The 27,801-nt window shown below is 36.1% G+C and overlaps 1 long non-coding RNA gene across 1 annotated transcript in view; it reads right to left on the minus strand.

Annotated features, from left to right (window-relative positions):
- Positions 1 to 6,574: 6,574 nt before the first annotated feature.
- LOC139827157 (uncharacterized) overlaps positions 6,575 to 27,801 on the minus strand; it is a 74,951-nt gene continuing 53,724 nt past the window's right edge. The window contains exons 2-4 of the long non-coding RNA XR_011737418.1: positions 10,333 to 10,447; positions 7,593 to 7,697; positions 6,575 to 6,676 (exon numbers count right to left, since the gene is read on the minus strand). This is a non-coding gene — a long non-coding RNA (uncharacterized lncRNA). The remainder of the gene's footprint in view (positions 6,677 to 7,592; positions 7,698 to 10,332; positions 10,448 to 27,801) is intronic.

Here is a 27,801-nt window from a genome sequence, read left to right on the forward strand (position 1 = left end):
TTACAGTTACTCATGTATCTCTGGGGATCTGGTTCTCCAGCTCCTTACACAGAGATGCTCAAGAATTTTTAATCAATAAATTCACTGCTGCAAAGCTGTTCCCCTACCATGAGAAACACAGAAAAACCTTTGAGAGGCTACCATTACAGGTGTATTTTCTACTGTGAGGATCATCAAAGTCAGGGTTGGAATGTTGTTCAGCCATGTGAGAATAAAAGCATTTAAAACAAGTCTAAACACCTATAGCAATTCCTCTGTGTATTTAAAATGGGTCTGGACTTGAAAATACAATTTGATTTGGATCGACTGGATAGTATAGACTTAAGTCATAGCTTGTTTTTGACTTGCTAGCTTGCATATGGGTAGCAGGCTAGTCACAATCTGATCACCTGGAACTTAGTGTTGTGTAAAATTTTTCCAAGAAGAGTGAAATACATTGAAAAGCTGCCTCTGCTGAACTCTGGCTATCTCAGCTAGATTGGAGCAAGCATGTTAATTAGTTCTAAAGCTGGAACTAATGTACTTCTGTATTACACTTCAATCACTGTGACTTCTGCAGTAAGTATCTTGAATCAGTACTTGCACCTCTATTGTTTTATAAGGGAAGCATAGGCAATACAAGATCATTAGCTTCTGGCATAAGAAGCCATTTGATTCAACAGTATCTGTATTGTTAGCAACATTCAAAAATCTGTACTCTTGAAATTCATTCACTCAGAACCATATTTGCAGAAACAGAAAAAAACAGGAAGAATTACATGAAAGAATTTTATTAGCATGTATTATTAAACATTCATACTTTCAAATTTTTTCTGCAAATTCATGGATTAAAGAAAATACTCTCCATCTGCTATTGTAGCAATTAGTTTTGAACCTGAACCTTTCATGGCTTATTTCAGTGACTCTCAGACTCTGAACTGTGTATGCTTGCCATCACACTTTTAATACAAAACTGTACTATGTGGTATTGTTCTGCAACCCACCAAAAACCATTTGTTGTTACAGACCATGATTTGGGAACTGATGGCTTATTCTCCTGAAAATAACTTTGTTGTACTAATGTAGTCTGCTGGGAAATGGAATTGATGGCTTTGTTAATGACTGTTGCCAGATGTTTAGTCTCTGTATTTTCATGCATTTTGTTTTGGAGCTAATTACCAACAAGACAATTCAGTTTTACAAGACTGCTGCCAGCCAGCAAAGAAGAGCCTGCAAATGATGGTATGGCGAAAGATGCTACACTCCTTGGAACTCCAGACCAGGCTTTTAATGACTGGAGCACCAGGACTCTTGGAGCAACAGCCCAACACAACTGTTCATTTCCAGAAGCACTCATCTTCAACATAAACTACTCCTCAAAAGTTAAACTTCTAGTAACATTCATACCCTCTTCTAGAAAAATAGTTCTTCTGGAGATAAAGACCAGAACAACTACTGAGAAAGCAGCAGGAAATATGCTTTTGGTTGTTACTGCACTTTGTACTTGGAAACCTAAGTTTTGGAGAAGGAAATAAACTCTTTTATTCATTGCCTCACCATTTAAAATGAAATGTATAGATAGTTGCACCTTTGATGTGCAACTTACTCTTGTATTTATGCTATGTTTTAAAAGGTTCCAATATAAAGGACTACACATTAATTTCTTTCATCTTCATTATTTATTTTGTAAGCTGCCAAAGCTGTGCTTTATTTATTGCAAGTCATCCATACATAATTCTCCGTAGTTTAGAAAACTGCATCTAACATTTTCACCCCAACTTTATAAATTGCATTGATTTATTTCTGTCTCTGAGGCCTACAACCATTTATTACAACAACAAAACATCCTCCAATTCTGGTGATCAAGGAACAAAGTCTACTCGTTTACTGTGTAGTGAGAATTGACAGATGGCCAAATGGAGTGATAGATTTGATTTTAATGTGTCTTAAGAGAGTAAATGAACCAAAGGCAATCTTCATCTCATGTGAAAAGTTGGATTTTTGTGTGGCTTTTCTGCAACAGTGAGGTGCAATTCTCACAGCAGTTCATTGATTTTCCAATCAACCATGACCACTCAGATGGCAAAAAGCAGGGTCAAAGTATTTTTATAAAGGGTTGTTTTGTTTTGTTTTGTTTGGTTTTTTTACTGTTTGTCTAGAACTGCACAAACAAGCCTGAACGAACATAACTTAAATTACTCTTCAGTGTTTTGTGGCATTTTTTTTTCACCTGTAAAATCTTTACAGGTTTCATAGGTTATGCGTTTTTAATTTTGCATCATATGAAGAGGTTTTGTCAAGAGAATCATTTACATCATTAATATAATGAGGATAAAATTTCCTCACATCTTCCCACCTGTTATTTTAGCATCTATCATTGACAACGAAGCACTTTGCCTTTCTTACTTTAAACTTTGAGTAGGGATAGATTCCCTATTTCAGGATATGAAATAACACACGGAGCAATGCCATAAGGCCAAAATGCAGTAGATCCCAGTAGTTTTTTCATTCACTAGGCTCAAACAGCAGTATATATGAAGGTCCTTATGCATCGTTAGAGCCACACAAAATACAGTGTGTGTCAAATATTGTTAGTGTGTTTGTTAGATCTCAGTGTATTTGGGGACTGGTGAAGAGTCTCTAAAACAAGATTCAAAGTTATCATATGGGAGCACAAACGCTCCCAACCACAGCCAGCAATTTCTCAGAACCAGTGGATATAACACCAATTTAGGATTTGAGTGTTCAGCAGAAGTGAAAATATTTCCAAGCTGCTCTTGAACTAATTGGTCTTTTTGTAACATCATTGCAGATTCAGTAAAACAGGGATGGTGTTCTATAAGAGGTATTACTTTTCAATTGGATGTCATTTCACATGGTACCTCTGTAGGTGGATAATGCCACCCAAAATAGCAAATCATGAGTAAGTGGGCATGTGCCTACTCTATGCTCTGCCTGAAAACTGACACCTTCTCTCTTTTCTGATTTGTACACAGAGCACTTCAAACTGTTTTCATATCATGCCTTACAGTGTGTCATATACATTCTCTGTTCATTTAGTAATGGTTACTATTTTGCTTGTGTTGGTTAAAATCCAGTATTTTGGCGTAGCTTGAGCAGCTAACATAAAATCCTCCCCTTTTGAGTGAGAGAAGTGGGCTAACTACGTTTGTCTTGTTCTGTGGAAGAAATTTGGACACCTTCTCACATACGCAAAACTTGATTTTTAAAACTGCTTTGCATTTCAAAATTGAGGGTTGGAATTTGAACTTTGAAGATGAGAACTGATACTCAGAAATAAATTTACCTCCTGAAAATCAGGTTGAGACACTTAACAGTCCATAATATTTTCTAATTACCAGTCAGGAGACCACATGTATCAAAGTGACTGTTGGTGAATTAAAATTACTGGACTTTTTATTTTCTTCTTGCATTTTTTTATTTTCTATAATCACTCCAAAAATAATCATTGCTAAAATCTAGTAAGTACTGTTTCTCCTAAAAAAATATTTAAGTATTTCAAAGCTGTGCCATGTCAAAAATATTTCATATATGGGTCTCCTGAACAAAAATAAATGAAAATTAGAAGAACAGGCAGCTGCTCAGTCTTCATTTCCTGTACCTTTCATTGTACAGATGATGTCTTAGACATAAGTGTGTTCTTGTTTTTTTTGCAAATACAATATGCATTGAACATATGAAACTGCCTCATTTACATGGAGTGTTTATTTTATTGTACTCTAAAACTATTTTTAAAAATAATTAAGTTTGGTTTTGGTTTGGTTTGGTTTGGTTTTTTTTAATAAAATACATTCTGGCTTTGGAAGAAATTCTCATAAGTGTACTTCATGGGATCAAAATTCTTGCCTTGACTGCAGTGGGACCATGATCTTCACTAACAGGTGATATCAAAAGTTGAGTTCAGAAAAATTACATTGTAATTTTGACATGGTTTATGATAATACCTCAAATACGCTATCAATGAAGGCCAATAGTCAAAGAGCTGTATTTCCTTGATATGAGACATATTCATGTAGTTGAAGTGCACCATATATGTTGAGAAAGCTCCTGAGTTATGATAATGAGATATTTACTGTAACATACTGGTTCCTCAAGAACACTGTAAAGCACATATGTTGGTTGGTTGGTCAGTTGTTTTTTTTTTCTTTTTTTTTTTTTTAAATATCCTGCTTCCCTACTGGAAACAAAACTAAAATTAATAATGGAAGCAAAGAAGAACAGCAAGTAGGGTAGAAGGCAGAAAGGCAGGGAGGTAGGGAGAAGAGATTATGCAGCTTTTGAACTAACTGAAGCTTGTGACAGTATTTTCATTCCCAGCTTCAGAGAACTTGCAGTAAGTCGGAAGGCTATGACAGCAGGACCCAGTATGATCCAATTTCAATCTTAAAAGGCACAGAAAAGAAAGATTTCAAAGATACAGGAATGTAGATATTGCCTGTCCAGTTCTCTAGTTTTTTGTCACTTTGATCCACAACAGAACATGTACATTGGAAACCCATATACTGTAAATAAATGACGACACTTACTAAACCAGTGATAGGAAGTCTCTCATGGCTACTCATGCGCATCAATGTTCCTGCCTAATTTTTTTTTCTAAAAGTTAGTGCCTACATCAGACCCTTCAGATATGGAAGCAGAGTAGCAGCGATGACCTACCAGCCCATGCTTAGAGTTCTCATACAGGATGTAAGTGATCTGCAATTTCCCCCAATCTAAGGGAATCTGAGCCCACATGTCCCACAGAAAGTTTGTAGTCATAGCTGTTAAAAGTATTGAATACTAGTAAAAGTAACCAAAGGTGAGGTTTTTTTTCCATATGTCCTACCAGAGCTTCTATTTTGTTCAGAATAACAATTGCTGAGCCAATCGAGTGTCAGAAGTGACATTATAACCCAGTTTTTCCCACCTCTGAATTCAACTGTCTGTACTTATATTTACTCATTTGTAATGAATAACAAAGAGACAAAAATTTATGGGAGCAGAAACCAGAATCCAGAGCTTCATTTTCTTAAGCAAACTCTTTGTTTCATCTGTAGGAAAAATTGCATTGAGTTTGCCCACCAGATCAGGTACCATAAGCAAGACAGGGCCAGCAAACAGGGTAAGTTTATACAGAATTTGGGCTAGTGTTGGCATGTCAACAATGTTAGATAAATAGAAACTATGACAGGAATCAGAAAGAAGCTGTAGGAGTTTCTAGTCTTCAAGGGTCACCTTGCAACTCCTGCCCCAGCTGTATCTGTTTTGTCACTGGTAAATCAGCCTAAAAAATGCTTTGAAAGGAAAAAATGCACAAAACTAGGTAAATTATATAAAAAAATAATGTCTCAAGAGGTCAGCTGAACCATGAGGAAAGATACTCAGGACCAGATTAAGTTGACCAAACATAGACATAACCATAGATGTGGACAGTATACATACATTCAAACCGTTTAGTCTTCTAGACTTTTTTATCAACAGTGGAGAAAAATAGCCTTCTCTACAAGGCAGTTTATTTCATCTTCAGCTCAGTTTTTCATATAGATGAAACTAATCATGTCCTAAACCAACTCGTGTCTCCCCTATCTTTGAAGCTAGTCTGGGTTCATGAGCTTAGATGTGACATCAGTGGGTTGCCAAGACAGAAACCTGGTCAAATCCAGTGGCGACTTTCAGATTATAAGGCCTCAGGTAATTAATTGCACTTACTATATCTGTCTAAAGTTAGCTTTGATTAGATTGTGAGGTTTTACAGTAATTAAACAGGCATTCAATATCTAGTCTTAAGTCAAGTCTTGCTGTGCTTTAGACATATCAAGAAGCAGAAATTTAATACCTCACAACCTACAAAATGTTAATATTTTTACTGTATCTACTTAGCTATGTCAGATCCATTTCACAATTTAAAGACTACGCTGTAATTACGGTTTGTTGTCATTTTGTGAGATTGCCTTGGAGGAGAAATGATCTAGCATAATGGAGGAAATGTTTTCATTCTGTTCAACTTCTATTCAAAATCCTGATGCATTTCTAAAGGTGTCTTATTTTTCTGTTATTATTACTGTCATTAAAACATTCACCAGGTTTTCAGTTAAAGTATGCAAAATTCTCTTTCTCTCCTCCTCAAAAAATTTCTAAGAACCTTCTTGTTCTTGAGGCACTGCCACAGTCAAGACAAAACGCTGTTTTATTCTGTAGTGTACTGTATAGACACCTGCTCACGCCTTTCAATTTGTCTTGGAGCAAGGTTTTGTTATTCGTTTGGCACAATTCACATATTGTTTGGAACGATGCACATTAATGCCATGACATTCAGACTAAACAAATGGCAATAATTTTCAACCTCACTAGTTATTTGGATATATCCAATTATTTGCATGGGCAAATGTGTCTGCGTGTATGTATAATAGTAACTAATAATCCCTATCCTGTGATTGACCCATCATCTACACTCTGATTGAACTCAAGAGGAATTGTTCATGAAGAATAATTGTGAAATCAGACTAAGCATATAATTAAAAGATAATCTGTAAAAATTAGAAATTTAAATACAGAAACACATGCACAAGTTTTATTTCCTGAAATATCTGTGCTGTTAACAGGAAGAGGAATTTTGTTTCCAGGTTCTTAATTTTGAAAACTCTCATATGTGCCCATCTTCTTCAGGTTTGTGCTTCTGTCTGTTGCTGCTTAGTGCCTTGAATCATAAAAAAAAATTTTCAGATTATAGTCAAAGCCATCCTGTTCATCCTAAGAACATAGTTCACATCACAATGCATTTGCAACCTAGATAAACTTTCCCCAAATATTATTTTGGAGACATTGAAATGGTTGCTGTTAATATTTATTTACTCAACAATAATCTTTACAAATCCTTGACAAGCTGGATGTTACCAGTGTGTAATTTCTAATTTGTTAGTTAATCATCCTGATAAAATGCCTAACCCAGAGAAGCTCCAATAAATCAGTTATTAGCCACTGTAAATACTGGCTTAGAAGGAAACATCCTGATAATAAACGGAAAGTAACACCATGCTGATAAACTGTAAACAACAAAATTATTCCTATTTTATAAAAAGAGAAAGGAAAAAAAAATAATAGCAGTTTCATGTGTCTGTGATGCCTGTGTGTTGCATTCGGCAATTCTCCTGGTACAGGTTTCAAGAGAGAAGAGCCTATAAGGAGGAAACTAAATCAGAGTTAGAAAATCATTTCAGGCTGGTGGGCTGTTGCCATTCCTCTGTGGGTTGATTGCAGCCTATGTATTCATATAAAAAGTTTTGGTTTTGTTCAGCCCACATCTTCACCATCCCTGTTTCTCTTCAAAGACAAAAAGCGACTGAAGAGTATGCTGCTGCCAGAGATGGAAGAATTTTATGAGCCTTACTCAGGAAAGTGAAAATTTAAGAGGCAGAGGATAACCTGTCTTAAATGACAATAAGAAAATATTACGAACAAAGGAAACAGATTATTCAAATAAGAGCCAAAGGACGGACAGTGGGGAAGAAAAATATTGAAAAGGAATTGACAAAATGTTCTGATGATAAAGTCAGGAAGGGGCACAGGTGCTGAAGATTACAACCCTGTTTAGGTTAAGTCATTACTAGCCTTACCATAATGAGCCAGTCCTGCAGAATGCAGAGGAGGAATCAGTGTCACATACGCACAAAAAGTCTTTTTTTCCCTCTTGAAGTTGATGACAATAATTCTCTGATATTCTACAGAAATAGGAACAGAAAATATAAATGTAAGTGTTACTCTATCTACTTTTGTAAAATGGCAATTACCAAGGTTTTTGAGAATGAGCCAATACAAATGAAGCCTCCCCATCCAAAACTTCCTTGGGATGCATAAACTGATGAGCGCACCATATATAAGTGCTAGACTCATCATTATAATTTTGCACGGTGGGATTGAATGCACCCTCATTTGACATGTCTGAGGGAAGGGATGCCATTCAGAGGGACCTGAGAAGTAGGGTCAATGTGAACCTCATGAGGTTCAACAAGGCCAAGTGCAAGGTCCTGCAATGGGCCAGGACAACCCACAGTATCAATATAGGCTAGGGGATGAAGGGATTGAGAGCAGCCCTGCGGAGAAGGACTTTGCAGTACTGCTGGATGAAATATTGGACATGAGCTGGCAGTATGCACTCACAACCCAAAAGACCAATCGCACCTTGGGCTGCATCAAAAGTAGTGTGGCCAGCAGGTCAAGGGAGGTGACTCTGCTCTTCTACTCCACTCTGATAAGAGCTCACCTGGAGTCCTGCATCCAGCTCTGAAGCCCTCAGCACAGGGACATGTTGGAGAGCATCCAGAGTAGGGTCACAAAAATTATCAGAGTGCTGGAATGCACTGAGAGATTTTGGGTTGAGGGGAGGGGAAGGGAAGGGAAGGGAAGGGAAGGGAAGGGAAGGGAAGGGAAGGGAAGGGAAGGGAAGGGAAGGGAAGGGAAGGGAAGGGAAGGGAAGGGAAGGGAAGGGAAGGGAAGGGAAGGGAAGGGAAGGGAAGGGAAGGGAAGGGAAGGGAAGGGAAGGGAAGGGAAGGGAAGGGAAGGGAAGGGAAGGGAAGGGAAGAAGGCTCCAGAGAGACCTTATTGTGGCCTTTCAGTACTTAAAAGGTTCTTATAAGAAAGACATGGACAGACTTTTTAGAAGGGCATGTTAGGATAGAAGAAGGGGTAATGGTTTTGATTTTAAACCTAAGGAGGGGAAATTCAGGCCTGACATGAGGAAGAAATCATTTACAATGAGGTTGTTAAAACACTGGCACAGGTTGCCCAGAAGGTGGTAGATGCCCCATCCCTGGAGACATTCAACGCCAGGCTGGTTGGAGTTCTGAACAACCTGATCTAGTTAAAGATGTCCCTGCTCATTGCATGGGGGTTGGACCAGATGATCTTGGAAGGTCCCTTCCAGCTGAGACTATTGTATGGTTCTATGAGAAGGTGATGTTACACATTTCTTAAACTGCAAGAGTTTGAAAAGTTGAATTAAGTACAGGTTTAAGTCATAAACTGACTTTCTATGTACTTCTTTTGTTTACAATATTAACTTTGCCGGAATACATAAATATATTTAGAAGCAGAGAGAATGTTTTTAGTAGCTAAATCATCTGAACAGGCATCTGAAAAATGCAGGAATGCATCAGAAACAGAGCAGCTTTTCGTTAATCTTTCCCACAAACACAAATGTATGATACAGTATGCATAAATGCGTAAGAGGACAATTTAAAATTTGCATGTTATTTACTCAGCATAACCACTCCTTTGGAAGCATTAGGAATTCTCTGGTATATAAGTATTTACATGATTTTAAAAATGTGTATTATTTACCCAATAGACCATAAAGACTACATGCAGAGCAGTTACAGAGATCCATAACATAATTACGTCTTGGATAAATCTAGTTTGGAGTAATCTGAGTGCATTAGATGATTAAAAAATTATGTACACATGCACATTGATTTGGTTTGTAAACAGTACTAGGGGAACCCTTCATAGCTACCACAAAACAACAGAACAGACTTTGTGCTATATTATCCCACCATTTGATTATGGGAGTTCTACACGTAGCAAGGGGAAAATGTTATTCTTCATTGCATTTACACTGTAGATTAATGCCCCAAAATTTAAAGACCATTTTCAGTTATGGAGAGAAAAAGCCTTTAGAGTAACTGTTTTTCTTTTGGCTCCTGTTATTGCTCACTATTCCTAAGTTCAAATTTCTGCATGGCATGCAGCAACAGTTGAAGACTTGGTGATTCATTAGGTACTATTCAAAGGTTCCACAAGATACAGGACTATCTGTTCTTGACTCAGCTGGGGTGAAAAGTTGCTGCAGATGACTGTTAAAAGAGCTGAATTTCAGCTATTAAATAGTCACAACAAACTGCTCTCCAATAATTAAATGAAGTTGCAAATGTCTGCAGAAATTTGGTAAATAATATGCAGTTACATTAGAGTTGGCTCATGCTTTATTCACAAATGAAGAATGAAATAAGAGAAAAAAAACCAAACAAGTCCAAATATGCAAATAAACCACCAAGATTAATTTTCTCAATTCTGATTAAAGTCACCGAGGTACAAAAAACCTCATTGATGGCTGTACAGTTCTCATGTGATTAATTCATATGATGACTTCATGTTGGGTTTTGTGGGATTTTTTAAGGCCTTATGTTCTTAAGGCATGAGGTTCAAGCAAACTTTTTACTTTAATATTTTGTTAGTCCTTAGTTACTGCTGCAAAATACCAATGTAACAACACAGCGAAGTGAGAGCAACTTCCTTCTTTCACAGTAAGGAAAACCAATTCAGAGCACCTTTATAAAAACACAGCTGAGATGTGGGTACCTTGTTTAGTAATCTCTGCCGCAGCCCATGCAGGTCTACATTCGGAAAATGCATAATGATCTATCTTCACTGGTGGAAAGACCTTCTCAGCAAAACAGAACAGACCTCATTGTGCCTTTTAAAAATACAAAAAAAAAAAAAAAAGACAACAACAATGAAAAAATCAGAAAAAATCAGGAAAACATCAGAAGCATAGCCTTTGGCAGCATAGCCTTTTGGCAGCATAAACCAGAGAAATGAGAGATTGGCCCTTAAGGGAATTCTTATTCTCAAGTGCATGTAAATGTATTCATCAATGCAAAGAAATGCATAGTGTGTTATATACACAATACATTAATAAATAGCCATGCATTAAAAAATAATGAGATTTTCTACAAAACAACATCCTGTGGTGTTTAAGGTCATAAAAAAGACAGTAAAGGAAGGTGGGGGGGAAGATTATGTGGAAAATCTGATTAAAATACTGAAACCCCATCCTATATGTAAGATACAATAAATATTTCATTGGTTAACTGTAAACAAAAGAACTAGTGCAGTAAAATGTAATTAAAAATGTAAAAGTGTAAGAAGTGATTTATTTTACCACAGTGATATTAATATTAGAAATGCTATGTTAATAGATATCAAGGTTCTGCTGAAGAAACAGTGGAAAATGGCTGTTCATTTTCTATAATGAGCTTTCATCTTTTTGACTTTCACTTTAAGTACTTCCAATGATTTGTGAATAATGATGTTCTTAGCCATTGGAAAGCTCTAGCAAAGCTTCAAATTCTGTTATTTCCTCACAGATATTACTTACAGTTTTTATGCTACTTTTTTTTTTTTTTTTAAGCTTGGTCAATTGTTTTAACACAGAGTATTTCGGCAGAAATATAGATTATTTCACACTTCTGGCTTGTCATGTAAAGATCACGAGGCTTCCTTGTGTTTTGTGAGCCATAGGCCATGACATGGGGAGAGAGAGGTGTTCTGGCTCAGCAGGAGCTGGCACTCCACAGGCACAACCACTTTTAACGTGTGAAGCATGCTGCCACCACATGCACAGCTTCTCTACTTCCATTTCATCATGCTTAGGTCTATCGAACAATTTGTTAGCAAAGAATCCTCTCCATGTAGCCTTTACCTTTGAAACATGTGCTACTACTACTAGTGAGACCAAGCTCTGGTTTTGTGTCTGGGCTGGCACTGCTGTGGTAACAAAGTACCCTGGGCCTTTCCTACCGAGTAACAACAAGTTGGCTTAATGAGTTAAAGAATATATAAATAATTGCATTTCTGCCAGCCCAGGTGTCAGACTGTAAGTTTCGCTTATCTGCAGCTTTGAGTTTAGATAATGCTACAGAAATTCAGTGCTTGACCCCTCTTTTGTGGGATGATGCAACACAGATCCAGCAGATGTGATATGATAGCAACTAACAAGTGTTATCTGTTTATTTAGACTCTATAGTTAAACATTATAGTTATACAAATACTGGAAAGGCTTCATAATTCTTATGACTGCTCACATCAGATTTAAGTTAAAAAATATCACAAATAAAGCCTTAAGTATAGAAATGCAATTTCAGGATAACCACCACTGCTGATAACACAGGCAATTTAATACATCAAATTTCTTCTTCTTCCAATAACTTCTTATCCTTTCATTTCCAACTCATTTTCCAACACACGAGGGAAAGAAAGACTATACAGCATGACCTGGAAGGCTACAAATCTGGGCTGTTTTAGAAATGTATTTGATTTGCATGCCAAGGTGACCTCTGTGAGAAGCTGCTAGGAGGTTCCCCCATGTCTTATAGAGCCAATTCCAGCTGACTCCAAGATGGACCCACTGTTGGCCAAGGATGAGCTTATCAGCAATGGCGGTAGTACCTCTGTCATCATATATTTAAGAAGAGGAAAAAGTTGTTGTGTGACAGCAATTGTAACTGGAGAGAGGAGTGAGTATATGTGAGACCAACAACTCTGCACACAGCAAGCTCAGTGAAGAAGGAGGGGGAGGAGCTGCTCAGACCATGGTGAGGCTGACTGTGCCCCTGCAACCCATGGAGGTCCATGGTGGAGCAGATATCTACCTGCAGCCCATGGAGAACCAAGAGAGGAGCAGGTGGATGCCCAAAGGAGGCTATGACTCCATGAGGACCCAGGCTACAGCAGTCTGTTCCTGAAGGACTGTGTCCTGTGGAAGGGACCCATGGTGGAGCAGTTCATGAAGAACTGCAGCCCATGGGAAGGACTCACTTTGAAGAAGTTCATGGAGGACTCTCTCCCATGGGAGGGACTCCACGTTGGAGCAGGGGAAGAGTCTGATGAGTCACCTCCCTGAGGAGGGAGAGCTAGATGCAACATGCGATGAACTGACTGACATTCCCTCTCCCCCTGTACTGCTCGCTGGGGACAGAGGCAGAGAAAACTGGGAATAAAGTTAAGTCTGGGAATGAATGGAGGAGTGTGGGGAAGGTGTTTTAGATTTGGTTTTATTTCTCATTATCCTGCTCTGACTTGGTTGGTAATAAATTAAAACAATTTCACCAAGTTGAATTTGTTTTGCCCATGACGGTAATTGAATGATCTATTCCTGAGTCTTTAGTAATATTTTCTCTCCTCTCTCCAGATGAGGAGGGGAGTGATGAGGTGGTTCGGTGGGCATCTAGCATCCAGCCAGGGTCAGTCCACCACAAGAACAAAGCAAAGTGAGAGGAACAGTACATTTTCTATGAAAATGTATTTTCATTGAAATCAAAGTGCTGGAAGGGAAAAGTGTTAATGGGAACTGTCTGAACTAAATAATTTAAGCTTTCTCACTTCATTATCTAATTCTTTGACGTTACTGAAATGAAATAATTCAACATGACAAATATGCATTCCATTGATTCCTGATTGAATAGTTTTAAATTTTGTATTCCGTAAGAGGGAACATATTAACTTTTCTTCCGAATTATCTTATTTTGCTGTTCTAAATCTCTTCTTCCAGCTACTCCTTCCTTCTTTCAAAATGTTTGTGAATTTTCTGCTCTATCTTCTCTTTTGATACTGTGTTGCAACTTAGTTTTACATTGCAGTTACCTTCTCAATCCCAAAATAAGATGAGCCAACCATGATGGTTTGATCTTCAGACTTCAACACATTTATTGGAACTCCCTGAAACTCAAACACAGAGACTTTTCAAGTTTAGTAAGGTTGCACATGAAGGTCATTGGGTCACGCTAAGAGGTCACATAATGGACTAGGGCTCTGACAGTCCTAATAAAAGTATATTCTCTTCTGGTTGGGTAAGAAAAGACTGATATTTCAAATCCTTCAAAAGACTATGACTATCAAAAATCACTTTAACGTTTTCTCTAAAGAACTGGAAACAGCTTATTGGTTTAAATAACTTTATAGGTTTCTCAGCAGAAGTTGGTAATTTCTATGAAACAGACTTTTTTTGGTGGTTTCGATATGTTTAGCGTGAAACATAGTAGTTGCTTTGAACTCTTACAAATCAAGAAAAAAGAGCAAGAGGAAGGGAGGGAGGGAGGGAGGGAGGGAGGGAGGAAGGAAGGAAGGAAGGAAGGAAGGAAGGAAGGAAGGAAGGAAGGAAGGAAGGAAGGAAGGAAGGACAAAAAGAAGAATGCTAGTGACATTTAAGATCCAGAGCTTAAATTTCTCTTTCTTTGGCCAGAGAAAGGAAAGAAAGTTGTCCAAGTAATTTCCTATATTTTTCTTTTTCAAAATGAGTAGCACCAGATAAGTATTTTTTAATGCTTATGCTCCTGCTGAAGACAATAGAGGGTATGTTCATGAGTACTAGCATCAGATAGTGTGCATAACTGATCTGCACAGTTTGCAAGAAGTAACAGATATTGTGTAAAATCTGACATTGTAAATTGTTTATCAGTACATGTTTCAATGCTGAAAGCAGAAGATATCAGAATATTTTTCAGGAGCCAAATACATTTCTTAGAATGAGCTCAAGCCCAGTAAGGTTCACTAGCTTGCTTCAGTTGTACTACCTAATGCACTGATCGACCAAATGATTGTTCAAGTGAAAAATTTGGTGAAATCACTTTCATCCATATGTATTTCAATACTATAGTGCTTAAGCAATATCTAGGAGATGGATTCCAGGGTACTGAGCTCAGCACTGTCTGTGAGGGTCATTCTCCCTCTCATTCTCTTGCCATGACAAAATAACACATTCAGCCTGGTATTATGGTTTGGTAAGATTCTTGTTCTTGTTGTTTTGTTTTCAATATGTTCCTACTGCTATATCTTTATATGACAAAGAGTAAGATCTAACACAAGCTCCTGGGACTTGTTGAGACTGATGATAATACTCAGCCTTGTGGACTTCAAACCCAATGTCATGGGTCAGCCCCCAAGACAGTTCTAATGTGTCAGCCATTGTAATCCTCCCAGGCTCTAGGTCACTTTTTAAGATTTGTAAGGTGGAGACCAATGAGTGTGTTTGAAGGAAAAAACACAAACTCAAATGTAACTAAAATACATTAAAAAAAAAAAAAAAAAAAAATTAGAAGCAGTGGAAGTTTGGCTTCCAGGGTTTGGACTTAATAGCATTGAGGAGAGATGTTCAGAATCACAAAAGATAACATTCATAAATATGAGTATTTGAGTATTTAACTCCTGTGCAATTCCTTTTATTCTTTCCTCCCACAACACCATCTTCCCACAATTGCAAAATTCAGCTTTTCTGCCAAAACCTACCTACATGAAGAAAAGATAATGTTATTCCAAATATCTGGCTTGACATGTAGGTCAACTGAAGGAAGACTTTTATGAGGAGAAATAATGCTTATTTATTTCAATGTAATTGCAAAAATAAATGAACAATTGTTAAAATAGTAAATTCACAACTGAATTTTAAGTTTGTTATTGCTTTGTCTCACCCCCCTGCCACCAAGGCAAGTCTGTTGGATGTCACCAATGCTACTATGTTGTCATGCTAATATGAAAAGAATTAGTGCATTAAGATTGTATTACATAACAAATACTTCTCTAGAGCAGAAAGTCAACATTAAAAATGCTATAGTGTAAACCAGGTGTTTTGATATCATATTTCAGAGAAAGCATTTTGGGGTGGGGGATGGGGAGAAGAAAGGTCACTCATGATATATTTTCATTACATTAGACAGAAAGGAAAAACAAATAGAGAAACTCTCTACTACAGAAAAAAATTCTTCCAAGTACAATTCATTCAGCCTCTTTACTTGTCAGATGGGTGCTTTGATTTGGTACATGGTATGGCAATATATTTCAGATTGTTTGCCAGTCATTTTGTGGTCTTCTTGTCCAGCATGCAGTATCTTCAAAATCTGTGCTACTGTTCTGTTTAAGAGATTTTGTATATTTGTAGTATTTAAAAATATATCAAACTTTATCATTTGTAGAGATTAATATGGCAGAAAGAAATTGATAACTCTCCATTGAAGAACAAATACAGTTATAAAGAACAGAAACACTGAATGTTTGATCTTTCACCCAGTCCTGAAATTACCCTTTTTATGCATGATATGCTTATGCACGTGTATAATTTTTTCATCATAGAGTCTGAACTCAAGTTTTCTTGCAAGGTTGCACTAATGAGTAGCCAGAAGTATTTACAGCACCAGAGCTTAGTGATAAGCAGGCAAATTGTTATGAAATGTCGTCTTATTTGCTTTAAAGAGTGCTTCTAGTTCCCTCTACGAGAAACTTTCCTTTTTCTTTTTCTTTTTTTTTTTTTTTTTTCCAAAGGAGACATAGTGTTTTTCTCCGTGAGAATTTATCGAATGGGGCATTCCACAGTTTCCACCCTCCATCAGGATGGAAAAAATGCAAATTTGGAAGTTACTCCAGTCTGACACATTCTCCAGACAGTTCCTTTTCTTTAAAGCTAGAAGAGGTGAAGTAAGTAATTATTTCTGTACTTAAGTCAGTTGGAAATCAGATTTCACGTATGGACATATTTTATCATCTCTAGTACACCCTGTTTGACAATGGGCTAAGATATCCATCCTAGCTGGGCTTCCCAATTGCCTGAATTGTGCACTTCTCATGAGTGAAAAGATATTTGAAAGCAGCAATGTCCTGGTTGTCGTTCTCCTCATAACTCCTCATGATTTCTACTGTGATATTCAGCAATGATGCAATTCCATATAATTTCTACTGCAATATGCAGTAAGTAACAGACGTCACCATTCATGCACAGCTTTTTATTTGGTCTATATTCTGGGATTATGCTATTAATTATGTAATGCCATGGATTATAAGGTCAAAAAAAAAAAAAAAATCAAAACAAGATGGTGGTCAAGTGGTCAAGCTACCCAATCACCTTGAACTGCATTCAACAGGCAAAATTTTATCAAAGTAGATAAGTCATGGAGAAATACAGCTCAAAACTGTTAAATCTGGACCAGTGTCACAGATGCAGGGCAAGATCTGGCAATTCAAAGAAATGGAAATGAAGTTTGTTCAGATAGAAATCACTTTGGTTTCAAAGCTGACATATCTCTGAAGGAAAATATTTTCAAAAATGTTACAAAAGCATGTACATTTGGGAGCACGGAAAACAGAAAACAAGACATTCATGAAGCTGGCAGTATTAGAAAAAAAACTCTTGTAGAAACAGTATTTGGATAGCTTTGCTGGACAGGTTCTGCCCTGAAATATGGCATGAAAGAAGCATCACTGAGCTTATTTTACTAAAGGTAGACAATCTAAAGAGATGCCTGAGGCTATGGCAATTTTCACTGTTATCATAATCGATCTAATATCCTCATCTCCTGATATGCTTTTAGCTCTGCAACCTTTGACTCAGTAGTCTGGAAATGTGAAAAGTCCCATCCTTCCAGCAAAAGACTACAATAAATTTCACTACCTTTGCCCTTTACTGTGTTTTGCCATTTGATTATCTGGCATTCTTCAGCTCCCCTGTACAGGTCCAACAACTTTGAGGAAGGAAGAGGAATGCCTACTGGAATGCCTCATCAGTCACACTACTGAGCATATAAAAGGTTAAAGAAGAACAACATTCAACTGTCTTCCATGGGAAATGGTAGCTATTCAAACTTTTATGTTTTGTTCTTGTGACAGAGTCTGCAAGGAGAACATAAAATGCCACAACATGACTCCATTCTCCTGAAAGCAGCTGTAACAAGAATGGGAAGTAACACAAACAAACCATTCTAAGTTTACTATTTTTAGATGGTAATCACTTCATCCTTTTTGAATTCTGTAGTCAAGAGCTGTCTGGCCTGTTCTCTTAAAAAGAAAGAATTCATGCCCTACCCTTAAAACAAAACAAACATTATGGATACACTGAAGGACACTGATTGACTTCTCTGACAATATATAGCATGCTTTTCGAGACCAGCTGATGGTAAACAAAATCTACTTGTGAACCCTTTACTACAGAATTTTCTACCCTTCCTGCTTCAGTACTGCTGCAGAAAAAGCTTTTCTTTGACTGATAATATTAATTTCACTCTCCAGTATAGCTGAAACCAGTCTTCATGGCTTTATGCAGAGTTCAGTCAAGGAAATAAGTCTGCCCAACAAAATAACTGCACGTATAGTATACCCTGGATGACCTGCTTTCAGCCATATATTTATAGGCATTGAGTGTTTTGCTTGAACTGGACTGTTCTGTTGAAATACTGAGCTTTAAAATATAGCTCAATAAATGTGTACTTTTGAAGTTATGACTTTTATTAATTTTTCGAAGGTTTAAAATAAAAATTTTAAAATTCTTTAGTTTTTACAAAAATTAAATTGATTTGGACACTACTTTTATTCAAATTATGCTTTATGAAAGAAGAAAGAATCTATAGAAAGGCATACGTTACCTGTGTCCGCAATGCAATATGTGGGAAGAGAGGAAATTGTTATGACAAAAAATGCCAGAAAATGTCCAAAATAAGCAAAGATGTATTGTTAAATTATTGATGGATACACAGACTCTAAGGCCAGAAGGTCAATTGTATCAGTTGCTTGACTTCATACATAACATAAGTGATCAAATTTCATACTTACACTAAAGCGAACTCGAAAGTTTGTGTTTGCTAAAGCATTGCTTTCAGAAAGATATTTACTTTTGATTTATAAAGACTTCAGAAGTGTAAGAACTTACAATTTTTCTTGGTAGTTTTTTCCAATATTTTGTTATCTTCACTGGTAAAAATGAATATTGAATTTTTTTATTCAAATTTGAGTATCTTTAAGAGTTACCAATTCATTCTTATTATGCTGGTTCTTTTCTGTCTCAGATTGAAGAGTCTTTAGTACCAGTTATTCTTCTTCATGTAGGTACTTACACACCATAATCAAATCACTTCTTGATCTTCTTTCTGATAATCTAAGCAAGTTGAACTTCATAAATATTATAATGCAACACATTATTTTCAACTTGATATTATTTTAGAACATCATCTTGGCAACTGTAGGAACCTTACGTACCACTGGGTAAAAAATCCTGAGCTATTTTACTTTGAACAGGAGAAATAGGATTTGGACAATTCAATCTGTTGACTCAGGACAATTTCAACTATGCAATCTGAAAGAGGATAAGAAGGTGTCATCTTGAATATATTGGCCCAGAATTACGTGCCCATTCTGAAAAATATTCTGCATGTATGCTATTAGTATTTTAAATTTCACAAGTCAAACAGGTAAGTCAGAAAATGAAATTATAACCAGACATTTAAAGATAATAGTATTCACAGTGGAAAAAGGAAGAAACAAAGACAGCCAGAGGAAAAGAAGCCTCTGGCAGCAGGGTACTACAGCTTTAAAGTAGTGAAGCACAACAAAACTGTCTCCTTTTGGTTTCTCTCTGTTATTATTTTTCACCTTTTCATTAATGACAGAGATTGGAAATCTTTGCATCAATCATGCAGATGTCAGAGCGAAGTGCCTCACTGTCTATTCAGTTAAAAGAACGCTAACTAAAAAAACCCTTTTGCTGATGATGTAATCCTGATTTGAGAAGAATCACAATAGATCAAGAAAAAAAATATTTTTAAAAGCAGGTGGAAGTGTGGCAATAAACTTGTGAATCCTCTAAATAATGTAGTCCTGGCTTTACACCTTCAATTGCATTACAGATGTGTAAGAGTTTCAAACACGGAAAATTTCCAAACAAACTCGAGAGGAAAAAATACAAATTAATTGCCCACCATCCATTCACTAGGAGCAAATTACTTCAATTTGGAAATGTTAACTGTGTTTTTCAGTGATTAATCTACATTCTTGCTTTTTTGTTCCTTCTTTCTCTTGCAGGATTATTGAACCACAAGCGATTCTTGATACTGAGCTTGTAACAGTCTTAAGAACTGGATAATTTTCCCTGTGTGTAGCAGCATGGGACTGGGATGAAGAAAGAGGAGAGTCAGTCATATAGCCAGAAATTATATCCAGCCATCTCATTTTGTCTTAAAATATAGTTACTTGCCCCCAAAACTGATTCCTCTGACAGACTTCCAATCAATTTTGAACCTATATCCATTCTTGAGTAATTTTGAGTTTATTCTTATGTCTGAACTATGCCTTAGTTAGAATACCTTTTCCCACACTGGGGAAAAAAAACAAAACAAAACAAAACAACAAACAAACAAAACCAAAACAACAACAACAACAAACCCACAAACAAACAAAAAAACTCAAAACTTCCAGTAGGGCATCCTAAACTTAGAATTATTTTGTTAACACCTTTGTGCAGCTCTGAACAATGACTGTTGGATTTTTATTTTGGATTATTTTAAGATAAATTTGCTAATGAGATATAGAAATTTTAATTTCTGCTTGAATAGCACAGAGAGTACTCAAATCCCCACAGTTTTACCTGGGCAACACACACACAGAGAAAAAAAACAAAACAAAACAAAACAACAGGCTTTATTAGGAGGTTTTAACCTTTATTTCAGCAATTTTGCAAGGAGTGTGTTAAAGTTATTGATGCAATTGTAGCAGAGTTAAAGATCCCCTAGCTTCTATAACACACATTTTCTAGAAACTGTCTCATGACATATATTATTTTTCTTATACAACTAAATGTACAGTTGCACTGTCTTTTACCTTTAACACTGCTTTAATAGCCTGTATATACAAAGTAGGATGTTGGTCCTTTATAATAATATAGGATACCTTGGCTCTGGCACAACATATATATTACAGTGTTTAAAATTAATCCGCTACATATTTCTATATGCCTGGGATATATATATCTACTTCTACACAGCTAAGGCATCTGAATTTCCCTTCCTCTGACAGGAGATGAAGTGTAACCACAAAATTCTGCTCTGAGTTATATCTATGAAAATCCATTGATTTCAAGGGACATGCATATGTTGGAGCAGAACTTAGCCTAATAGGTTGCCTTCTACTTACATTTACTGCCATTTTCCCAATTTTTCAAAAATGAACAAAGTCAATAAAAGCCACAGTTAACAAAATGGATTTGGGAGATATAAACCATTCCCTCAACTTACACAATAAGTATTTTAACAAAGTTCATTAACTCCAAGATGAAAGTATCCTATGCTACACATCCTATACTTAAGGAAGAAAAGAATAATAATAGAAAAAACTGCTATGCCATGACCAATGAAAGCAACTATTGCAACAGCACTGGTAAGAGGTACTTTCCTCTCCTCACCAAGCACAACCAACAGCAGAGCTTTCTGGATGACCTCTTGGGTTTAGAAAAACAGACTCTTAGTCCATTAATCTACTGTTATTGTTATTGGCAGAAAATTATTTCAGCCACTACTTGCCAGGGGGGGAAGGAGAGAGATTACCAAGAAAATATCCCTGCATACAAGTCTTTTTCATTTTTTTTTTTTTTAACTAGAAATATTATTGCATTTGAAGTAAATAAGTTGTGTACCTTCTAGCTGAAAGGTAACATTTCATGAGCTATATTGATACTTTAGGTTCTTTGGGGCTAGATATTTGACAGTACTTTGGTATCTGGTCGTATTTACAAAGGATTCCCTTTCTTGTTGAAGGGATGTCTTTTGAGTGGATTCTTTTCAGAAGCAGTTGCACTTGACTGAGTTATCAGGGTGACCAGATCTGAAGTATTAGGTGGAAACTCGATTTCTTTTATAAGAAAAACATGGGAACAATGATAGTTATAGAGTTGCAAGGGTAATTACTGAGACATAATCTATCTGGACAGAAAACTGCCCAAAACACATATTAAGTGTCATATTCTAGTTCCACTATGATCTATTTCACAAATAATGAGTCATGGGAGCACACCCAACATGGTCGACCCCGAGGAGACTGCAAATCTCAGCATGAGTAAGTCAGGTTTCATAAGATATCTTTTTGGAACATGTAGTGGGGGAAACAGTAAACAGCTCAGAGAAGAGAAACACAAATATAACTGCACACAGACAACTAGACTCCCTGAAGACACTCAAAAGTCTGTCACCACCAGGTCTTTTTTTTTTGGCTAACACTACAGTATATTATCACTTGTTACTAGCATGACTTGCAATGTGTTTTCTTCACATTATATTTTTTGTCCTGAGGTGACACCCTAGAATCTAAGAGGCTAATGGAACACCAGAAAAATACAACAAAGTGGTGAACTCAGTCAATGCAGAGAGTATTTACTATTGTATTTAATGATGTTGTCAAAATACTTCACGACACAGTAGCACTTTCATCCAGTTAGTCTAAAAGTAAGAATAAAACTTCCAAACATCAAAAAGCCTATGAAATGAAATGGGAGTTCCTTATATTTCTATGAAGTATTTCAGGATTTACTAAGCAAGAACTCAGGATATATATATATGTTAATGTATATATAAATATGTATATATATATATACTCTTTTGTACAATAAATCACTTACTTCATGTCTTGAGAAATTAGTGATAGTTTAACAGTTCTGTTAGAATCCTCTGAATCCCATAAAAACCTTAGTATTTTTTTTTTTCTAGAAAGTTATAATGGCCAGGAAAAGTAGAACTATCCAGTAGATTTTTTTTTTTTTAAATATAATACTTTTTTTCTCACAGAAGAAAATAAAAATGCCTAAATAAGTCTTAGTGTTAATATCTCCCCCAAAAATAAAACTACAAACTACAAGCTGGAACAGGGTATATAAAGGATGAACTACTTTTCTCACTGCTAACCTTTACATTTAGGCCATAATTATGCCTGTGATTTTGACAGGACACTTTTAAAGACTTTCATGTGGATGTTGGAATTCTTCACCATTAACACCCAAGGCTACCAGTTCATGTAGCTTCAACTTCAACCAACAAATAGAGGAGATCTTAGTAGCAAAACATACGTTAGTCATGGCATCTGTACTAATAGGTACAATTAAAAATAGATATGGAAAAGGATAGCTATAAGATCATCTAGTGGGGAAAAAAGATTAGTTTGTACATGCACTTGGTCTGAAATAAACTCTCCTGAGTTTGTCTTTCCTGATTCTTTTGCATGTCATTCTGAAAAACATACTCAAAAGAAAAAAAAATACAGTGCTAGTAGGCACCAGTAGACTTCTCAAAGCAATAATAGTCATCACTGGAAACCATTCTGTGTTTGGGTATCTGATCAGAAATTGCACTGGGATTTATCCTCATGAATAAATTGGTTTTAAAATGGGAATCATATTCAAAATAGTAATTGACACAAAGCATATTTGGCTTGGCTGTGTTCAAAGTACTCAACCTCAATCAGTTAGCACTGGAATAACAAAACATGCAGCCAATGCACCGAGGTCTCAAATTTCAGGAGTTTTTCATAGCTATGAGTCCATCTGATCCTCCTTCTGTTCTGCACCCCCTCCTCCTCCGCCCCATTTTGGTATTTTCTCAAAAAAAAAAAAAAACAAACAAACTCCAAACCGACTAGAAGAGATTTCAGAGCTAGAGTCCTTTGACAAAGCTATATTTTTTTTTTTTTTTCACACAGGACTAAGGTAGTGCTGCTATGAAGGGTGGTGATGAACACAGAGGCATCAGCGCTTGTGCATCAGTCTACAACACACATAACCCATGACAGTCCCTTAATAGTTATTTCAAGTCATTTACTTCTCAAATATCAGCAGATGTTCCCCAAAGTGACTGGGAGAATAAACGTAGAAAATGTGTGCTTTCTGTACACATAACCACATGAAAACAAAGTATGTAAAACAAGAAGTAGCATTTTAAGTTTAACGTCATTTTTATTTGATTGTACACGAGAAGCATTCTGGGATAAATAGATTGTCCATGTTGTTTGTTTGTTTGTTTTTCCCCAAAAAAGGTCAAGTGGTCTTTGAATGGAAACAGTGCAGAAACAGTTTCGCATGACTTTCAAGAAGCTCTGGTAAGTATTTTTTCCCAGTTGATCTAAACAAGGTATGGCACCAGCACAAGGTATGTTTTTTCCAAGAAGTTTTCAAGTAGCTTTTCATAGCAGGGCTGTGCAGAACATGAAATGAACCATTAGCAGTGCAAAAAGGCTCTGTGAAGTCTGTGAACTTTTCTATGATGTATTTATTCTTCTCCCAGAAAATAACTCATTCACCATTTCTTGTACTTTTGTTGTCTTTTCTACCGTAGATTCGACTGTTTGCAGCCTCAGATTACGCGAATATCTCTGAAGATGTTTTTCACAGCTTGTTTTTTCTTTGAAATCAATGGTATCATTACTGCTGCACAAAAAAAAAAAAAAAACAAAAAAACAAAAACCAAACCAAACCAAACCAAACCAAAAAACAACAACCAACAACAAATGTCCCCTCTGGATACTTTTCACTTCTTTACCTAACATTTGTAGATGCCTCTTTGCTCACATCTGCTGAAGTAATTTTTTTTACCTTTTTCAATTTAATAGCATTTTCCCACTGTTCCTTATTCAAACATCATTGGCTGGTTTGCATTCCACATATACAAGCTTCCAACAGCTAAATTCCTATATTACCAGCTGAGAAACCTGCTGATTTAATTTGTCATGAGCACATGGCACATATTCATTTGTATTGAATACAAATTAAACATATTCTTATGCACATCGGCAATATTACAGTTTTAATTCAAAACCACTGTGACTATCAAGGCAAGAATGTAGCTTTAGTTATCAATAAGTCTCTATAAAATACATTGGATTTGGCCTTAACTCCTCAACTAATACATTAACAATTAACAATTATCCAATTAAGTGTACTGATGTCTTTACCCAAGAATGTATTTTCTTTAAAGTATTCCCAATTTAGGCTTCCAAAAGTCAATTTCCTTTATTGACACAACTTTTTAAAATTCCACATACAAGGGAGAAAAAATCAAGGGGTATCAGCAATATTATACTTAAAGTTAGTTAATAATCTTGACTCTCCCTGAGTTTCATCCAGTGTCAGAACTGCCTTAGGAGGTGATTTTGCAGCCTTTTTGTACATCTCATTATGACAAAGTGAATGGCAGTCATTTCATCTCCTGATCTAAAGTACAGCAGCCCTATATTTCTCTTAACTGCTCCAAAGCATTTCTTCACCTCACAAATTACCTTAGCATCCTTGAGTCTCAGAGCAGGTTCTAGTGACTTTGTTTAGAGGTAACTTGTCTAATTAGCTGCACTTTGTCTATGAAAGTTCATTTTAGAAATAATCAGAATGGGAACCTCAGCAATGTTTATTTAGGCTTTTTATATTGTGAGTTATGAATATTATACTTAATTTTTTTTGAATGAAGAGATAAAAGTTAACGTTCATGAAATGAGGCTACTATGATGTAGGACAGTAACTCTACTTCCAGTACACAAAAATATGAAGAAGTATAAACCTGGTATTGGTGTGCATCAGATTTGTTGGTTTTTAGTAGGACAGAAAGCCCAATTTGATTTTACAGGGAACAAGGACGGTGTAGGAAAAATAATAGCAAGTCTGTTTCCTCCCTGTGTGAATATATATGTGAATACCATAAGTCTTCAAACATTCCCTGATCCTTCTGAAAAGTTTTGTGGAAAATCAGCTTGATGCGCACTGACTTCATGATATCATCTGCTATAGTCTAGCTCAAAATGTTTTTTCTAAATATTTAGTGCAATATCTGATATGGAGATCTTAACACAGAGCAGAGCATGTACACATTACAATGTCACATGTAGCAGAAGAAGTAAGAATTATTACAGTTTCTCTTTAAAAACAAAAGAGTAGTGAGACTTCCAGGTATATCTTCACAGTTGTACACAGCTTTGCAGTGCTTTGTTTCACTTACGTTGGGCAAGAGAGTTGAGTTATTTTTATTTCTTCAGGCTTTCCTACTTTGTACGTAGGCTAGAAATTTTTGCTGTACATCCACCAAAATGTTTCTCATTAGACATGTTAGACGGCTTCTTCTGAAGTTGAAGCTTTCATAATTTTATTTGAAAAACAGGGTCTCAGCCTTCTGCATAAGTCGTCATTTGTGTTAGTCACACTTGCTAAAAATCAGTATTGTAGAATCACCTCTTTATCTTTCTTCCTGAGAGTTCTTTATTGGCAAGTCACAACAAACTGTAAAATTTGCTACATTTACCATGAACAGCTTGTGAAACATGTCAACTTTCTCTATAATTTTCACAGGGCTTTAATTATGAATCAATGTGATGTTATGAATAGAGGTATTCATAGCTAATGCTTTCAACATGCAGTAAGCAATATTTCTATTACTTAAACATTGCTTATATCCACAGGCACTTCATTCTGGATTACTTCTTTTGTGAATACCCAGGCATATGCATTTTACACAACCTAATGGTCAAGTTAAAAAGGAAATGATGCGTTTTCCATGGAATTTTCCATTGCAAATAAGGATAAATTTTCTAACTGGAGAGTTGCAATTCTCTTGTGACTGTTTGTGACTGACACTATATTTTATCTGCACATTGAAACAACACACTTATCAAATGGAAAAGAAGAAGAAAAATTACAAGAGATTTGATCTTCTTTACAGCTTCTAATAGTAAAATACACTGTATGATTAATGAACCTGTCAACTGTAATGGGAAGAATATGTAACAAGTAACTGTGCATTACTTGTTTGTGATTTTTATCTTTTATAAATGCAACCATGTGTAGGATGATAAGATTAACTCTTTGTGCTTTTAAGTGAACATTATACGCAAGAATAATGTAACCTCCGCTGTTTCTTGTCTTTCTGTCAGTTCTCAGTCTTAAGAACTGAACTTTTCCCTAATTTCAAAATAACTATATTATTATTTCATTTGGCATATCTACACATGTACTGCTGGATAAGTTATTCACAGGGGTGAAAGACAAAAAAGCTCACATAGCTCACTTGTCTCTTTCAATTTAGTTCCTTATGCTTTTTACTTTGCATCTTCTGTGTCAAACAAAGAGTTTTTATCATTTCTCCAGAAAACAGGGCCTACTAGAAGGGATCCCTGGACATACAATGGAACCTGTGTGGCATGAGGGATATATTTGTCCTGCGGATACACATTACCTCTGAGATGCCCGCTGTGTCATTTTGTATCCTTATGTCCTATACTCTAGGAATAACATTGGGGAAAGCATCTTTCATGGAGTGCTGAATCAAAACTTAAGGAATCCTAATACCATTTAAATGTCATTGCAGTAGTAAGGCCTTTGATAGGAGCCAAATCAGGGATTTCTGGCAGCTTACACACCAACTATTGGGTGAATAGGAAGGGCAGAGGGTTTGCATATAAAACTCAGAAACTCCATGTGATAGTAGCCAGATATCTCCAAGGAGGACATTAAAAAAAATGCTTACGAAATTTCCCTGTCATCAGAACATTGGTATTAAATGTCCAGTGACATTAAAATAAGAGGAGTTTGTCTATTTTCCTTAAATGCATATTTATTTCTTGGAATCCAACTATCTCATTGCCTTTAATTGCATTGGGTAACATGTGCCACTGAAAGCAATACACGTATGTACCACATGTACAGACATTCTGAATTAGAAATATGGGGAGTGTTTGCAATTGGAATAAAATCCCAGTTTGCCAGTTTGTTCTTCACAAAACCAAATTTTCTAGATATCTGATCAGAAAGAAAGAATTTAATAAGGCTTTAATGTACTTGAAAATGGGCACACAATGTATGAAAATAGTCCATTTCCCTTTAGCATTTGAGAACAAGTTTTAAGTTTTAAAATAACGTTCTAAACCAAAGTACTTGGTGAAGTCAGATCTGGGGCTGGGGGAAAGCACTTGGTGTGGCGTGGAAACTGGAAAAATTACCTGTGATTAAACTGTATGTTATGAAAATTGATTCATTACAATGTATATAATTTGTTGCAAGGCATTATTATTGTAATGTCGTTTCATCAAGTTAGTCTAGTGACATTAAAAGTGCAGTTACATCATATTAACTAATTAAAACATTAATATCAGTCCTTATTGTTCTCTCTCTTTACTTTTTCACTGGGGAAAAAAAAGGCTCATAAACCAAATGACATATTCAAGGTACAGCAATACTCACATAGAGAAAAGGTGAAATTTTCCTGCTTCATCAGTACCATG

Source organism: Patagioenas fasciata, chromosome 2 (assembly GCF_037038585.1).
Source record: "Patagioenas fasciata isolate bPatFas1 chromosome 2, bPatFas1.hap1, whole genome shotgun sequence".
Taxonomy (NCBI): domain Eukaryota; kingdom Metazoa; phylum Chordata; class Aves; order Columbiformes; family Columbidae; genus Patagioenas; species Patagioenas fasciata.